The following is a 17,597-nucleotide window of genomic DNA, read 5'->3' as shown; positions in this document are numbered from 1 at the left end:
TTACAAAGCCAGAGAATTGTCCTGGCTTAAAAAAGCAACCAGTATGTTTAGTGTGGGTGCCTCCGTATCCAATATTGATACATCTGTATCGGACAAAGAAATGTTTAGACAATATAAGAATGTGATGTACAAGAAGACTAGACTTTGGTGGACAAGAACCACTTTGGAGAATTATGTTAGCCAGGAAATTGTGCCCAAGGGATTGAGAGTGCAGCTTTTTCCAACATTTGAATTGAAAGACGAAAAATTAATTAAACGATGGTCTAGTGCCGCTACAACCTGCTCCCTTGAATTTTTTAAAATAATTATTGACAGTAACATACAGGCAATATCTGAGATTGAAAGTAATTTAGAGAAGCTAGAGGAAACCATGAAAAAATAAATTAAAAAAAGAACTGTTTAGAAGAAGTGTGGTCGAATGATTTTTATAATGACATGGAAAAATGGGAGAACGAAATATGTCAGAGGAAAATTAAAAAATACCAAAGGGATTTGAAGGACTATGAGGAGAACAAGGTTTATTGATGGCAATGGAAAAAGTATAACACAGATATCAACAGGCAACGGCAACCGTCATTTAGTTCAATGTCATCTACATCAGAAACAAGCACCACCAGCAATAATCGGGGCTCAAAAATGACCACCAGGTTTGGAGCACGCAAAAACGATCACAAAAGACAGGCTGATATTTTCTCCAGAGCATCGAAACATATGGAGGATAATTTCAAGGTAATTAACCTATCTAATCATTCTCTTACAGAGACTCAAAACAAGGTCTTGGCAAAAGGATTGACATTTTCTCCTTCCCAATATCTAGATCCATTCATAGTGATCAAGGATCTCCAGCTTTTATCCAGAAAAATGATCCTGAAAAGAATGCATTATAGAGCAGAATTGGATGACCTCTTTCCATCTACTCAAGAAAAAGAAGCATTGGCCAATCTTGAAGCCCTCGCTGAGGAAAGTAGCACCACATCGGTAAGCCAAAAAAGTTCCAGTATCACTTCTGGGTAAATCTAAGAAATTCCCTCCCCTCAGTCTCTGTCCTGCAGTTGAAGTCTTTACCAAACTAGTTACCACCGAGATTGAGGAATTATGCCAGCAGGGTTATGGTAGCTCCAACTGCAGCAGAGCTGAGAGAGAGGCAATCAACACTTTGTCAAATCTTACTGATGTGGTGTTTAAACCCTCAGACAAGGGTGGAAATATAGTCATCTGGCCCAATGCCATGTATGAAAGACAGGCAATGAAATTGCTAAATGACAAAGATTGCTATCGGAAACTGTCTAGTAATCCTATACATTCTTTACAGAATGAATTGGTCAAAATATTGGAGGATGCTTTTTCAAATAGAATCATCCCCCCAAAATGTGTAGATGTCATTAAAGAAATGCACCCACGATTGCCGACCTTATACTTGATCCCGAAAATCCATAAGGACCCCATGGATCCACCCGGTAGACCGAAAATCTCCGGCAACGGAGGGTTATGTGAAATGGTCACAAAGATCATTGACCATTATTTAAAACCCCTGGTAAGTGAATTACCATCTTACATTCAGGATACAAATTCGGCGTTACGCAGAATTGAGGGTATTCAATTAAACGATACTGCGGTAATGGTAATGGCGGATGTCGAAGCGCTTTATACTTCAATTCGGCATGAAGATGGCCTTCGAGCGGCACATTGGTTTCTGATTTCCAGTAACATGGACAAAGATATGGTTCATCTGTTGATGTAGTTATTAGAATATGCGTTGACACATAACATCTTTATCTTCAAGAACAATATGTACTTGCAGATACAGGGTACGGCGATGGGGGCCAGTTGTGCCCCCTCGTACGCCAATTTGTTTCTTGGAGCCTGGGAACGCGAGATTTTTGTTCGTGAACAGATACCGCAATCCAGCCTGGTGACAGGCTGGATGAGATATATTGACGACGTTTGGTTCATATGGGATGGCTCCAGGGATGATTTAGGCATGTTCATGAATGGCCTAAATAACAACGATGTTAATGTCAAACGTACCTTTAAAGTGGCAGAGAAGTCGAATTTTTAGATCTTATTATTGGGGCAGATCAATATGGATACCTTTATACCAATCTGTATAGGAAACCTACTGCCACAAATTCCTTCTTACATGCAACATCATCCCACCCGCAGGCTACAATAAGAGGCATTCCGGTGGGACAGTTCTTAAGAGCTAAAAGGATATGCTCCAGACCGGAAGATTTCCTAGATCAGTCAAGGGATCTTGCTGATCGGTTTCAAGAAAGAGGATATAGTAAGAGAAATATCAAGAAAGGATACATGAGGGCAACCCAGTGTTCTAGGTCAGATTTATTATATGGGGGAGGCAGGCAAATTACCACTAAAAATAGAGATTCAGATGAGGTTAGAATGATTACCACCTACCATAACAAATGGCATCAATTTAGGGAAGCTATAGGTAGACATTGGAAAGTTCTTTTCACTGACCCAATCTTAAAAAAAGTTCTACCCCAAAAAAAAACAAATAACCGCAAGAAGATTGAAAAATCTGGCTGACACTCTGGTACACAGCTTTTATAATCCAACAAAATCAAATAACAAAAAAACAGTAATGCTGGTTTCTTTCCTTGTGGCTTATGTAAAGCTTGCTCCAATACAGTTAAAGCGAAGACCTTTGTAAACTTTGATGGTACCAAAAAGTATAGTATTAGGAAGTGCATCACATGTTCAACCCGAGGAGTCATATATCATGCCACCTGCCCTTGCGGCAAAATTTATATCGGCTTAACCACCCGCGAACTGAAAGCTCTTATAAGAGAACACTGTAGAGACATCGAAAAAGCTAAAACAGCTGAGGATGAAACGGCCCTAAAAACCCTACCCAGACATTTCAAGAAATACCATGCTTGTAGTACTGTGGGGTTGAAGGTAAGGGGAATAGACTCTGTAACAATGGGCATACGGGGTGGCGATATAAGTAAAATCTTCTTGGCACAAATTGAGAGCCGATGGATCTACAGACTGGGTACCATGGCTCCCCAGGGTTTGAATGAAAGCCTTGGTTTTGGGGCTTTCTTGTAATTTTTTGTCTAGAATTCCATATTTGTTTGATACAGTTTTATGGGTTTTATGAGTTATGTTGTTTTTGTGTATTATTTGTGTATTGGTTTTAATCTTATATATTTATTTTATATCCATAAACCAGCCAGTCTCTCGTGACTAGACTAATCATCCAATGCCGCAATAGCCTTGGGATAGGATAAAATTTGTCGCTTCATCTGGATGCCTACCAAGGATGAGTCTCTATCAATTAGACGGATGAATCCGGACCCATAAGAATTGGACTATAGACATTATGTTACCAACATGGACATAACCAGTAACATGGTGTTTACTAAAACACATGTATCACTTTAATATACCAGCACTTGTTTAGCACTTTTTAACATTCACACAATTTGGTTAGCAATATGACTCATGATTATTGCACAAGTATTATACTCGTTGTATTGTGTAAATCTGCACTTAATATTATTGTATGAATCAATATAATATTTAGCACTTTATTATACATATTATTGCACAAATTTATATATGTTTAGGCTTTTTATATATATATTTTTGCGTATTAAGCAGTTGCTAGCAGTCAGCACAATGTTCAGTCACTTGTCCTGGTTGGTCAAGTATATTCGTTTACATGGTGGCACCTGCACTTTAGGTAATAGAATTTGTTTTGCAGCGGGTTGTGCGCATGCGCCGTGGCACTTTGGCCGGACCCTCTCGCTCGCGGTACAGGTTGTGCCTGCACCCTCGCCCAAAGCGGTTGGGCCAGTGCGCAGATCCTGCCATCGCCGCTAGTGCGTGGATCCAGGAGCTTGGGTTCCATGTACGCATGCGCCGCCAAACCCGTTGCACATAAATTAGGCTCACATATATGGCTTTTCACACTACGAGACACTTTCGATATGAGTCTTTTTTGATTATTATATCTTTTTTGATTTCCTCACTATTAATTGTCCATGTGGTTTAGATCATCCCATTAGATATTGAGCCCTACCTTTGTGTGATGCAGGATTTTTACTTAAACAGAATCAATACTGTGGGATAAAAACTGATAGTAGTTATTCTTATCTTATATTTAGATTACGTGAATAACATAGATACAGAGACATGCAAAAAATTATTGTGTATTTAAGAATCAATCTGTTACTAAGCAACGCGTCCCAGTATTAATAGTCTACCTCAGTTCCGGGATTGCGTACTTTGTATGTTATATTTAACTCTCTGTTACTAAGCAACGCGTCCCAGTAATAATATAGAGACTACCTCACTTCCGGAATTGCGCACTTTGTATGTTATATCTAACTCTCCCTTAGGGGAGGGAGTGGCTTACGGATGTCACCGTCTAATTATATGTATGGCAATAAAAGTGTGATAAGTAACGCGTCATCGGTTGTTGGGAAATGTACTTCATTTCCGGAACTGCGCACTATGTTTACTACTCTAGCCTTCACTTATGGAGGTGTGCGCGGCGTACAAATATCACCCTGGTTAGCGTGTATGGTATTCAGGGTATGACCAATCCGGTGGCTGCGTGTTCGGGTACTAAGCGACGAGTCACATATACCACATGTAAGGGAGAATATCCAACACACATATGGCGATTGGATGATGTCAGTGTAGCGGTGATAACGCGCGTAGGGGTTTCACATGTGCTTGCAGAGGTAAATATGTCTGAATAACTACACCATATCTTGGTTTGCCAATATGGCATGTGCTAGGGCAACTGTTTAGGAGTTACTCATCCCGTGTGTGAGCACAAAAAAACAAACTATTTATAATCCAGTAACACTCTTGTTAATAATCATATGTGTATCACTGCAGCCAGTCTTATATATGCCCATGCACATTGGCACTTTAATATATGATTGTGTTATTTACCCTGAAAATTTTGATTTATTACCTATAAGTTAATCTGATAGGAATTATGGAATAAGTTATGGGGACTTACCTTAACACATATAATTTGGTTGTCAGTATTTAGGCTTTTATATAAGGCACATGTGACCAGTTTCTTTGGATTGGAGGTACTTGCATATGTATAAAATTATGGATGTTAAAAATATGAAATATTTTGTTCATTTATTATAAATAAAATTTATACGTTTTGAACTAAACATTCTGTGGCCTCTATAATATCTTGGGGGGCCTTTTTTGAATATCAGATTTTGAATGTGTTCTTTGGGAATTTATCTATGGACTAATGGAACGCTCCCAGACGCAGGGCCGCGGGTTACTCGGTACCGGTCCTCTCTGGCTCAGTTCTAGGGATGTCACGGTGGCTGGACCCAGTCCGTGACCCTGCTAAGGGGCGTCCAATAAAAGGGATAATGAAAGTCAGCTAAGGATTCGTGAGACGCCACCTGGTATTCGGTCAGGTCGACCAACGCTGCTTGGGGTCCGCTGGGGTGATGTGATGGCAGCTAGATGGTATACCTTCCCACAGGGGAAGTGAGTCCCCAGGGCTTCCCAGTGGTATAGGTGGCGATGGTGTGAGGTGCAGTCAATAACGAGGACACAGGGTTGCAGTCTCTTTACCTCTTTACTGGTGACTTCAGGATCCTCAATCCAGAGCACTGTCAACAGGGCTGTCTGAGACCGGCCGGTCCGGAGGTGTCATGATCCCAATGGCAGGGGATCACAAAAAGGACAAGCACAGATACAAACAAGCTCTAGGGCGATGGAACCTGAGCTGACCGCGACCCTGAACCTAACACACAAATAAAAGTAGCCGGGGAACGTGCCTACGATGATCCTAGACGTCTTGCTCCAGCCGAAGATCTAACTTCCCCTATCAGAAGAAACACAGACCTCTCTTGCCTCCAGAGAAATACCCCACAGCAAATAGCAGCCCCCCACATATAATGACGGTGAAATGAGAGGAAAGCACATACGTAGTATGAAAACAGTTTCAGCAAAATGAGGCCCGCTAAAGCTAGATAGCAGAGGATACAAAAGTGAACTGCGCGGTCAGCGAAAAACCCTTCAAAAAACCATCCTGAAATTACTTGAACTCATGTGCCAACTCATGGTACATGAAAAGCAATTTCAGCCCACTAGAGCAACCAGCAGCAGAGAATCACATATCTGCAGGCTGGACTAAAAACCAAATTAAGCAAAACACAAAACAGGAAAATCCAAACTTAGCTTGTCCAGAAGGTTCTAGGAGCAGGGAGCAGAGGTAACAAGACACACTGGATACATTGATAACCGGCGAGGAAATGCCAGCAAAGCCAGGTTAAATAGGAAACTCCCATATGCTGATGGAACAGGTGGAACCCAGAAACCCAGGAAAGACAAGTCACCCAGTACCATCAGTAACCACCAGAGGGAGCCCAAAAACAGAACTCACAACAGTACCCCCCCTTGAGGAGGGGTCACCGAACCCTCACGAGAACCACCAGGGCGACCAGGATGAGCCCTATGAAAAGCGCGAACCAAATCATCAGCATGAACATCCGAGGCAACCACCCAAGAATTATCCTCCTGACCATAACCCTTCCACTTGACCAAATACTGGAGTTTCCGTCTGGAAACACGAGAATCCAAGATCTTCTCCACAACATACTCCAATTCTCCCTCCACCAGCACTGGAGCAGGAGGCTCAAGAGAAGGAACAACAGGTACCTCATACTTCCGCAACAACGACCGATGAAACACATTATGAATAGCAAACGATGCCGGGAGATCCAAACGAAACAACACAGGGTTAAGAATTTCCAAGATCCTATAGGGACCGATGAACCGAGGCTTGAACTTAGGAGAAGAGACCTTCATAGGAACAAAACGAAAAGACAACCACACCAAGTCACCAACAAGAAGTCGAGGACCCACGCGGCGACGGCGATTAGCAAACTGCTGAGCCTTCTCCTGGGACAACTTCAAATTGTCCACCACATGACTCCAAATCCGATGCAACCTATCCACCACCATGTCCACTCCAGGACAATCAGAAGGTTCCACCTGACCAGAGGAAAAACGAGGATGAAACCCCGAATTACAAAAGAAAGGAGAAACCAAGGTAGCAGAACTAGCCCGATTATTAAGCGCAAACTCGGCCAGCGGCAAAAAGGTAACCCAGTCATCCTGATCAGCAGAAACAAAACACCTTAAATAAGTTTCCAAGGTCTGATTAGTTTGTTCAGTCTGGCCATTCGTCTGAGGATGGAATGCAGACGAAAAGGACAAATCAATGCCCATCTTAGCACAGAAAGTCCGCCAAAATCTAGACACAAACTGGGATCCCCTGTCAGAAACGATGTTCTCAGGAATCCCATGCAAACGAACCACATTCTGAAAAAACAGAGGGACCAACTCAGAGGAGGAAGGCAACTTAGGCAAGGGTACCAGATGAACCATTTTAGAAAAGCGATCACACACAACCCAGATGACGGACATTTTTTGAGAGACAGGGAGATCCGAAATAAAGTCCATGGAAATGTGCATCCAAGGCCTCTTCGGGATAGGCAAAGGTGACAACAATCCACTGGCCCGAGAACAGCAAGGCTTAGCCCAAGCACAAACCTCACAAGACTGCACAAAAGAACGCACATCCCTCGACAAGGAAGGCCACCAAAAAGACCTGGCCACCAAGTCTCTAGTACCAAATATTCCAGGATGACCTGCCAACGCAGAAGAATGGACCTCGGAGATGACTCTACTGGTCCAATTATCCGGAACAAACAGTCTCTCAGGCGGACAACGATCAGGTTTAGCCACCTGAAACTCCTGCAAAGCACGTCGCAAGTCTGGGGAGACAGCAGACAAAATCACCCCATCCCTAAGGATACCAGAGGGCTCAGAATTTCCAAGGGAGTCAGGCACAAAACTCCTAGAAAGAGCATCCGCCTTCACATTCTTTGAACCTGGCAGGTATGAAACCACAAAATTGAAACGAGAGAAAAACAGTGACCAACGAGCCTGTCTAGGATTCAGACGCCTGGCAGACTCAAGGTAAATCAAATTTTTGTGATCAGTCAAGACCACCACACGATGTCTAGCACCCTCTAGCCAATGACGCCACTCCTCAAATGCCCACTTCGTGGCCAAAAGTTCCCGATTACCAACATCATAATTCCGCTCAGCCGGCGAAAACTTTCTAGAAAAAAACGCGCATGGCTTCATCACTGAGCCATCGGAGCTTCTCTGTGACAAAACCGCCCCCGCTCCAATCTCGGAAGCATCAACCTCAACCTGAAAAGGGAGCGAAACATCTGGCTGACGCAACACAGGAGCAGAAGAAAACCGGCGCTTAAGTTCCTGAAAGGCCTCCACAGCCGCAGGAGACCAATTAGCAACATCAGCACCCTTCTTAGTCAAATCCGTCAAAGGCTTAACAACACTAGAAAAATTAGTTATAAAACGACGATAGAAATTAGCAAAGCCCAAGAACTTCTGTAGACTCTTAAGAGATGTAGGCTGCGTCCAGTCACAAATAGCCTGAACCTTGACGGGATCCATCTCAATAGTAGAAGGGGAAAAAATATACCCCAAGAAAGAAATCTTCTGGACTCCAAAGAGACACTTTGAGCCTTTTACAAACAAGGAATTGGCCCGCAGGACCTGAAACACCTTCCTGACCTGCTGAACATGAGACTCCCAGTCATCAGAAAAAAACAAAATATCATCCAAATACACAATCATAAATTTATCCAGATATTCACGGAAAATATCGTGCATAAAGGACTGGAAGACTGAAGGAGCATTAGAAAGTCCAAAAGGCATTACCAAATACTCAAAATGGCCCTCAGGCGTATTAAATGCGGTTTTCCACTCATCACCTTGCTTTATTCGTATAAGATTATACGCACCCCGAAGATCAATCTTAGTGAACCATTTAGCCCCCTTAATGCGAGCAAACAAATCAGTCAACAATGGCAAAGGATACTGATATTTTACGGTAATCTTATTCAAAAGACGATAATCTATACAAGGCCTCAAGGAACCATCTTTTTTGGCCACGAAAAAAAAACCTGCTCCCAAAGGGGACAAAGATGGACGGATATGTCCCTTTTCCAAGGACTCCTTAACATAATCCCGCATAGCAGTATGCTCTGGCACTGACAGATTGAACAAACGACCTTTAGGAAATTTACTGCCCGGAATTAAATTTATAGCACAATCGCAATCCCTGTGAGGAGGAAGCGAACTGAGCTTAGGCTCCTCAAAAACATCCCGATAGTCAGACAAAAACACAGGAATCTCAGAAGGAGTAGATGAAGCGATAGAAATCGGAGGTGCATCATCATGAACCCCCTGACAACCCCAGCTTAACACAGACACTGATTTCCAGTCAAGGACTGGATTATGAGTTTGTAACCATGGCAGACCAAGTACTAGAACATCATGCAAATTATACAGTACCAGGAAGCGAATCACCTCCTGATGAACGGGAGTCATACGCATGGTCACTTGTGTCCAGTACTGAGGTTTATTCATAGCCAAAGGTGTAGAGTCAATTCCCTTCAAAGGAATAGGGACTTCCAGAGGCTCCAGACTAAACCCACAGCGATTGGCAAATGACCAATCCATAAGACTCAGGGCAGCGCCTGAATCCACATAGGCATCGACGGAAATGGATGATAATGAACAAATCAGAGTCACAGACAGAATGAACTTAGACTGTAAAGTACTAATGGCAACAGACTTATCAACCTTTTTTGTGCGTTTAGAGCATGCTGATATAACATGAGCTGAATCACCACAATAAAAGCACAACCCTTTTTTCCGCCTATACTTTTACCGTTCACTTCTGGACTGAATTCTATCACTTTGCATTATCTCAGGTGACGGTTCAGACGACACCGCCAAATGATGCACAGGTTTGCGCTCCCGTAAACGCCGATCAATCTGAACAGCCATAGTCATAGACTCATTCAGACCAGCAGGCGCAGGGAACCCCACCATAACATCTTTAATGGCCTCAGAAAGGCCATCTCTAAACTTTGCTGCCAGAGCGCACTCATTCCACTGAGTAAGTACCGACCACTTCCGAAATTTTTGACAATAAATTTCTGCTTCATCTTGCCCCTGAGAGAGGGCCAACAAAGCTTTTTCAGCCTGAATCTCTTGGTTAGGTTCCTCATAGAGCAAACCCAATGCCAGAAAAAACGCATCTGCATTAAGCAACGCAGGGTCCCCTGGTGCCAATGCAAATGCCCAATCCTGAGGGTCACCCTGCAGGAAAGATATAATTATCTTGACTTGCTGAGCAGGGTCTCCAGAGGAGCGAGATTTCAAAGAAAGAAACAACTTGCAATTGTTCCTAAAATTCAGAAAACGAGATCTATCTCCAGAAAAAAACTCTGGGGCAGGAATTCTAGGTTCAGACATAGGAGCATGTACAACAAAATCCTGTATATTTTGAACCTTAGTGGCAAGATTATTCAGGCTGGAAGCCAAACTCTGGACGTCCATGATAAACAGCTGAGATCAGAGCCATTCAAAGATTAAGAGGAGGAGGAAGTAGCCAGGCTGCAATAAGGCTAGGCAGCAAACTCTGAGGGGAAAAAAAAAAAAAAACCTTCCTCAGACTACTTATCCTCCTACTTCAGCCAATACAATTAACACTTTGTGGGCCGGTTATACTGTCATGATCCCAATGGCAGGGGATCACAAAAAGGACAAGCACAGATACAAACAAGCTCTAGGGCGATGGAACCTGAGCTGACCGCGACCCTGAACCTAACACACAAATAAAAGTAGCCGGGGAACGTGCCTACGATGATCCTAGACGTCTCGCTCCAGCCGAAGATCTAACTTCCCCTATCAGAAGAAACACAGACCTCTCTTGCCTCCAGAGAAATACCCCACAGCAAATAGCAGCCCCCCACATATAATGACGGTGAAATGAGAGGAAAGCACATACGTAGTATGAAAACAGTTTCAGCAAAATGAGGCCCGCTAAAGCTAGATAGCAGAGGATACAAAAGTGAACTGCGCGGTCAGCGAAAAACCCTTCAAAAAACCATCCTGAAATTACTTGAACTCATGTGCCAACTCATGGTACATGAAAAGCAATTTCAGCCCACTAGAGCAACCAGCAGCAGAGAATCACATATCTGCAGGCTGGACTAAAAACCAAATTAAGCAAAACACAAAACAGGAAAATCCAAACTTAGCTTGTCCAGAAGGTTCTAGGAGCAGGGAGCAGAGGTAACAAGACACACTGGATACATTGATAACCGGCGAGGAAATGCCAGCAAAGCCAGGTTAAATAGGAAACTCCCATATGCTGATGGAACAGGTGGAACCCAGAAACCCAGGAAAGACAAGTCACCCAGTACCATCAGTAACCACCAGAGGGAGCCCAAAAACAGAACTCACAACACGGAGGCACATCCAGAGTTCCCTTTACAGGTGGAAATCGTTGCCTACCACTAGCACCTGTGTGTTGTAGTGCTTCCCTGCTGAGCATTCGGGATAGTCCGCACAACTTCTGTTCTCGTTCTTTCTCGTTCTTTCTATTCTCCGTTCCCCAAGTTTGTTATGGCTAGGACGCACCCGTTTGACGGAAAGGCTCGGAGTTCTTCCGGGACCCTAGAGACGCCCCTCTCCACGGTTGCCCCCTATGTCTGCTTAGGTGATGTAAGGTAGACAGCCAACCTATAATTAACTGTCCTGCGGTATTTGAAGTAAGGCATAAAGTCAGTTACTTCCTCGGTGTTCCGGTCACCGGCTACGCGCCTCAGTAGGATGTTGCCGTTCTCGGGGCACGACTCCTACTGGCTCTCCTTTGTGCTTGATCTCGTTTCTCACTGTCCACAATATCCTTCTCTTCGTGTCTTTTCTAAGGATACCGCCGCAAGGTAGTGCAGGCGTGGTTCCGTTGCTTTCTGTTCTTGTCACTAACTCTCTGCCAGGTTCCCACGCCTGACAGGGACCCCTCTGAAGTCTACCCCCGCAACACCCCCTGCCACGGGATGTTGACTGGGCAAAACCCAGTCAGCTTCTCCCTAACTTCCTATCCAACCCCTAGTTTTACCAGTGTGAGGAGTGACAAGAGAAGCAATAGTGTGCAATAGTCACACCATACAAGTACCCTCTGGCTCAAGACAGAATCAGCTGTGGAGAATATCCACTAAATAAAACATAACCTTTAATAATAAAATGCTAAAAAATGCGCACCCAACAGGACACAGACAACGAATAAAGTGCTCAGGTGAACCAGTGCTCAATATAAAAACAAAATGGTTTGATCTCACCCAAGCTGCCGGACACCGTATACTTCCAAACGACACATAAGAGATCCAGGGTTTGTAAAGCAGAGACAGGGTTAAGGTTCAAATATCTACCCTGTAGCCCCTGTGTAACTCCTGTCCTAACAAGGACAGGCCCCAAATGGACCTCACTATAGGGGACCAACACACCCAATGTATATAAAGGCAGACTACCAGAGACTGTGGACACAGATGGTCGCTTCCAGTTTGGGAGACCTAGCCACTGCAGGCCCCTTACTTTGCACGGACTTTTTCTGACAATTTATGTGCCTGTTGGCACCTCCTTTTATGTGATTCCCCTGATGATGCTCCATGACCGGAGTTGAAACGCGTAGGGAGGAAGAAATTGGACTTTAAAGGATTAAGGACTCTGCCTTTATATACATTGGGTGTGTTGGTCCCCTATAGTGAGGTCCATTTGGGGCCTGTCCTTGTTAGGACAGGAGTTACACAGGGGCTACAGGGTAGATATTTGAACCTTAACCCTGTCTCTGCTTTACAAACCCTGGATCTCTTATGTGTCGTTTGGAAGTATACGGTGTCCGGCAGCTTGGGTGAGATCAAACCATTTTGTTTTTATATTGAGCACTGGTTCACCTGAGCACTTTATTCGTTGTCTGTGTCCTGTTGGGTGCGCATTTTTTAGCATTTTATTATTAAAGGTTATGTTTTATTTAGTGGATATCCTCCACAGTGTGAGGAGTGGCCTAATAAATAGAACCTTTTGCTCCCCCTAGTGGCCGGAGTGTGAAGTGTAATGTGTGCTTGTGATACCTGGTCAGATGAACTCCTTTAGTGCCATCAGACGTACCATCACTCCTCTTAGTGGCAGAGCGACATTACTGCAACGACCAGGTCTCTGGGGCGCTGCACTAATATGTATAAAAAATTGTGATGATTCTACCAGTGGGGGCCAAGTAAACCAGACTTTTGTTTCTTCAGTGGTTGGCTCATGCAATACATTTCTGGCATATCCATAAGACCTGCTGAGTATGGAAAGTAGTCGTGTACATGTCCACAGCTCTCTACTTTAATTTCTTTGGAAGTTTCCAAAGTAGTTGGTTTTTGAGAAAAGTGCAGGTCCCGGCAGTGAGAGCCACATCCAGGGCCGCCATCATGGCATTACTTCCATTACTGATGTATGGGACCCAGTGACCAGAAGCAAAAAGAGAGGAATCGGACCAAGTGAGACACACTGCGCAGTCTGCGCTGAGGCAACATTGCCGAGGTACTGTATAAACGGCCTGGCAGACTGCTTGGCACACTGGGGCCCGGGCTAATTACTTTGCTTTATTAAGCCACAGGGCCTCAGTCACTCACAGCCGCAGCTACTTATTTATATGACTGCAGCATAGGCGGAGGTCTGCGTGTGACATCACCCTCTGTTCCCAAGTTGTTGGCGCGACCCAGGCCCATTGTGTGCAGGAGATGAGGTGCGCGCACCCGTCAACTCGCCTGTCCAACCTCCCATTCTCCCACCGCTGGATCACCCACCCGCTACTCTTCTGCCCCACTCCCTGCTCATCCAAAACAAAAGCTGATGGCTTTTTGTGTGATACGGTGTTCGATGGGAACTGTTAATATGTGATTGGTGAGGAGAGGGTGCAGAAGTGGATTTTTTCCAAAAAAAAGTGGGCGGTGTCGGTTCAATGGGTGGAGGCAGAGCTGCGGTGAAGCCTGGTTGGAGTCTCAAGGGAGCCCAAAACTTTTGCCAGTATGGGGCACTTACATTCCTAGTGGCAGCTTTGCCCACATCTGCCTGACTTTTATGGCATATCCTGTAAATATAATTACACATATCTAATTTAGGTTTACCCTTTGAATGTCTTGGATTTTAAATGCCCCATGACCCTTCTGTTGAAAAATATCGGTCTCTCATCCATGCTTGGCCCATGGAAGACAAATAAAGGGGCTTCCTACATCCTCTGCATCTGCTATGTACTGCACTTTCTTAACACTAGGTGTCAGGCTGATGCGCACAGAAACTTTGAGAAGAGCCAGGGAGAAGACGCTATATCTATTTGAGACTTTACAGTCAAGGTATTCTCCAAAAACAGAACATACTAACAGTAAGGCTGCCGTCACACTATCAGTATTTGGTCAGTATTTTACATCAGTATTTGTAAGCCAAAACCAGGAGTGGGTGATAAATGCAGACGTGGTGCATATGTTTCTATTATACTTTTCCTCTATTTCTTCCACTCCTGGCTTTGACTTACAAATACTGATGTAAAATACTGACCAAATACTGCTAGTGTGACGACAGCCTAATAGTTGTGAAAATTATGATAACATAAACAGAAGATTGGTTATGGTTCATGGATCCATAGGTCAATACAGAATGTACATTACTGGCAGTGAAATAATTCAGCCGAATGTCTCAAAAACACTTAAAATATAATATACAAAAATACAGTTGTGCTTGAAATTTTGGGAATCCTTCAGAAATATCCAGATTTTTGCATAGACTTAACCTAAAGCTCCATCAACTTTTTTCAAAAGTAAATAAAGAGTACCAAATTAAACAAATTAAAAATATTAAACTTTGTAATTTTAAATAAGGAAAATGGTCCAATATAAGATGTCTGTGAATAGCAAAAGTATGTGAACTTTTAGGATTATCAGATTGAAGGTGAAATTAAAGTTTGATGTTTTCAATCAATGGGAACAAATATCTGGTGCGAGTGGGTGACCTGTTATTTTTAAAGAACCGGAATTGCTTAAAGTCAGATCTTCGCAACATACCGTATTTTTCGGACTATAAGACACACCGGACCATAAGACGCACCCCAAATTTAGGGTAAAATTGCAGAAAAAAAAGATTTTTTATAAGATGGGGGTCCGTCTTATTGTCCGAATTGAAGGTATCTTACCTGAGGGCTGCCGGTGGCAGAACAGGGTCACAGGAGGCATGGTGGTGGCAGAGGTGAGGTGATGCTGAGGTGCGGTGGGCGGAACGGCGTGCACCTGAGCAGGGTCCCTTCCGTCTTAGGTGGGCGACGCCGCGACCTGGCATCCATGGGGGTGTTGTGGCGGCGGCAGATGTGTGGTCACCTTCTCAGGTGAGGTGACGCTGCGGCCTGGTATCCAAGGCAAGCAGCAGAGCCGGTGTCATGCTCACACCCTGACTGGTGGGCGTGAGCTTGGGGGTTTGTGGCCCGACTGAGCCACAAACCAGACTACCCTGGAAGGGGCGTGACTATGACAGCTGCCTGGGTTTTCGCTGGAGCCTCTGATGGTGAGGTCAGGCTTGTTCCTCAGGCAGCTGCCAGGTGCTACTCCAGGGTGGTGTCTGGCTGTGGCTGCTGATCCCACTTGGTAGACAGGAACACTAGGATTGGTGCGGACATCAGGCAGGACTAGCAGATGAGCACGGATGAGATTCAGATGAGTAGGCTGGCACACCTGAGACACAGAGCTGGCAGAGACACGGCAGAGAACACAGGGCTGGCAGGTACAGCAGAGAACACAGGGCTGGTAGAGACATGGCAGAGAACACAGGGCTGGCATTTTGTTCAACTTCACAATTGTGTTCCACTTGTTGATTTTTCACCAAAAATTTACATTTGGTATTTTTATGTTTTGAAGCTTGATATGTGGGAAAAGTTCCAGGGGGCCGAATACTTTCACAAGGCACTGTAAGCAAGCTAATTGAATTATCAGCCTTTTGGAAGGTAATTGAGACTCCAGACAATATGGGTAATACACGGAATGATACAGGGCAACAAGAGAACACTATGAAAATCAGTAAAATATAAATATACACAGAATGATACCCACATAACATATCACACATTCACACATGTATTCAAAGGGAATTTGTAGTTATACTTCGCGCTGCCGCAAGGATAAATTGAGGAAAAGTATCAAGGATTCACAGTGGTTTATTCTACGCGTTTTGGGGGTATCATGCCCTCTTCATCAGGAAATACCACACAATATGTACAGGCATCACAATATGTATAGTTGAGAGAGGATCCTGAGTTTAAAAAAAAAGAGCACCAACAAATCAGATGACATAGTGTCCAAGTTCATAGCCGTCACAGGGTTAACAATTCCAACAGGTTATATTATACACATAATGGAACAGTTTATTCTGAACAAATTAATGATGTCTTATACTTTCAGGTAACAACTCCAGTTTACAGCATTTAAAAGAAGAAAATCAGGAGAAAAAAAGACCCAATCCCTTCCCTTCGACTGACCTCGTTCCTCCCCCTACTCGACTGCCTCTTTCCCCCCTTTTTTGTTAACTTAACAATAAATATATACAGTACTCCTTTCTTTTCATTGCATTCATGTCCCCTTTTTTCCTTCTTCCATTTGTTTCTCTTCCCTTCCATTCCATCTGTACTCCTCCCCTTGTTTCTATTCTTCCCCATGCCCATTAATTCACCCCCTTTCATTTCTATATTTATTCCTTTTTTCCCTTCAATACTCATTTATACAGTTCCTCACATACTCATCAGCCTGACCGCCACCATTTTTACTAATTTACATCTCTAGCCCCTATTGTCCATTGATTACAACTCCCGACACGGTTTCTAGCCTTAACCCTGCTGTTCTGTTGGTCAAAAATGACCGACTTTGAACTTCAATATTCTTTAAAATATTCAAGATGCGGCTCTGAAACCCGTGGCCGACCGACCCATCCTCATTTAAGTCAATCAACCACAAGTTTCAGAACCGCATCTTGAACACCCCAAAAAATACCAAAGTTCAAAATAGGTCTCCCCAGACCGAACAGAACAGCAGGGTTAAGATATTGATGATGTCCTCATTGTGTTTGGTCAACTCCTAGGTTTTGTTGCTTGTTTTGCTTTATAACATTATTTATTTTGATTTTTTTTGCTTTATGTTATTTTTTTGTTATGACTCCTTAGACTAACGAAGGTCCATGTGGGACCGAAACGTCTCTTGTCATTTGTTGGACAGACTGCAATAAAAATCTTCTTTGGATATTCTTGCCAAGTTGAGTGCCAAGTTTTGTTTGTATGTTTACTGGCCTGGGAACCTACTTGTACACCACTTCACACAACTGTGCTACCTCTCACATCACAATATACTATACAGATCTATGGGGAGTGCATTATACTATACAGGCCTATGGGGAGTGCATTATACTATACAGGCCTATGGGGAGAGCATTATACTATACAGGCCTATGGGGAGAGCATTACACTATACAGGCCTATGGGGAGAACATTATACTATACAGGCCAATTGGGAGTGCATTATACTATACAGGACTATGGGGAGAGCATTATACTATACAGGCCTATGGGGAGAGCATTATACTATACAGGCCTATGGGGAGAGCATTATACT

Source organism: Ranitomeya imitator, chromosome 9 (genome assembly GCF_032444005.1).
Source record: "Ranitomeya imitator isolate aRanImi1 chromosome 9, aRanImi1.pri, whole genome shotgun sequence".
Lineage (NCBI taxonomy): Eukaryota > Metazoa > Chordata > Amphibia > Anura > Dendrobatidae > Ranitomeya > Ranitomeya imitator.
The sequence above is the reverse complement of the archived record's forward strand: the minus strand, read 5'-3'. Positions refer to the sequence as shown.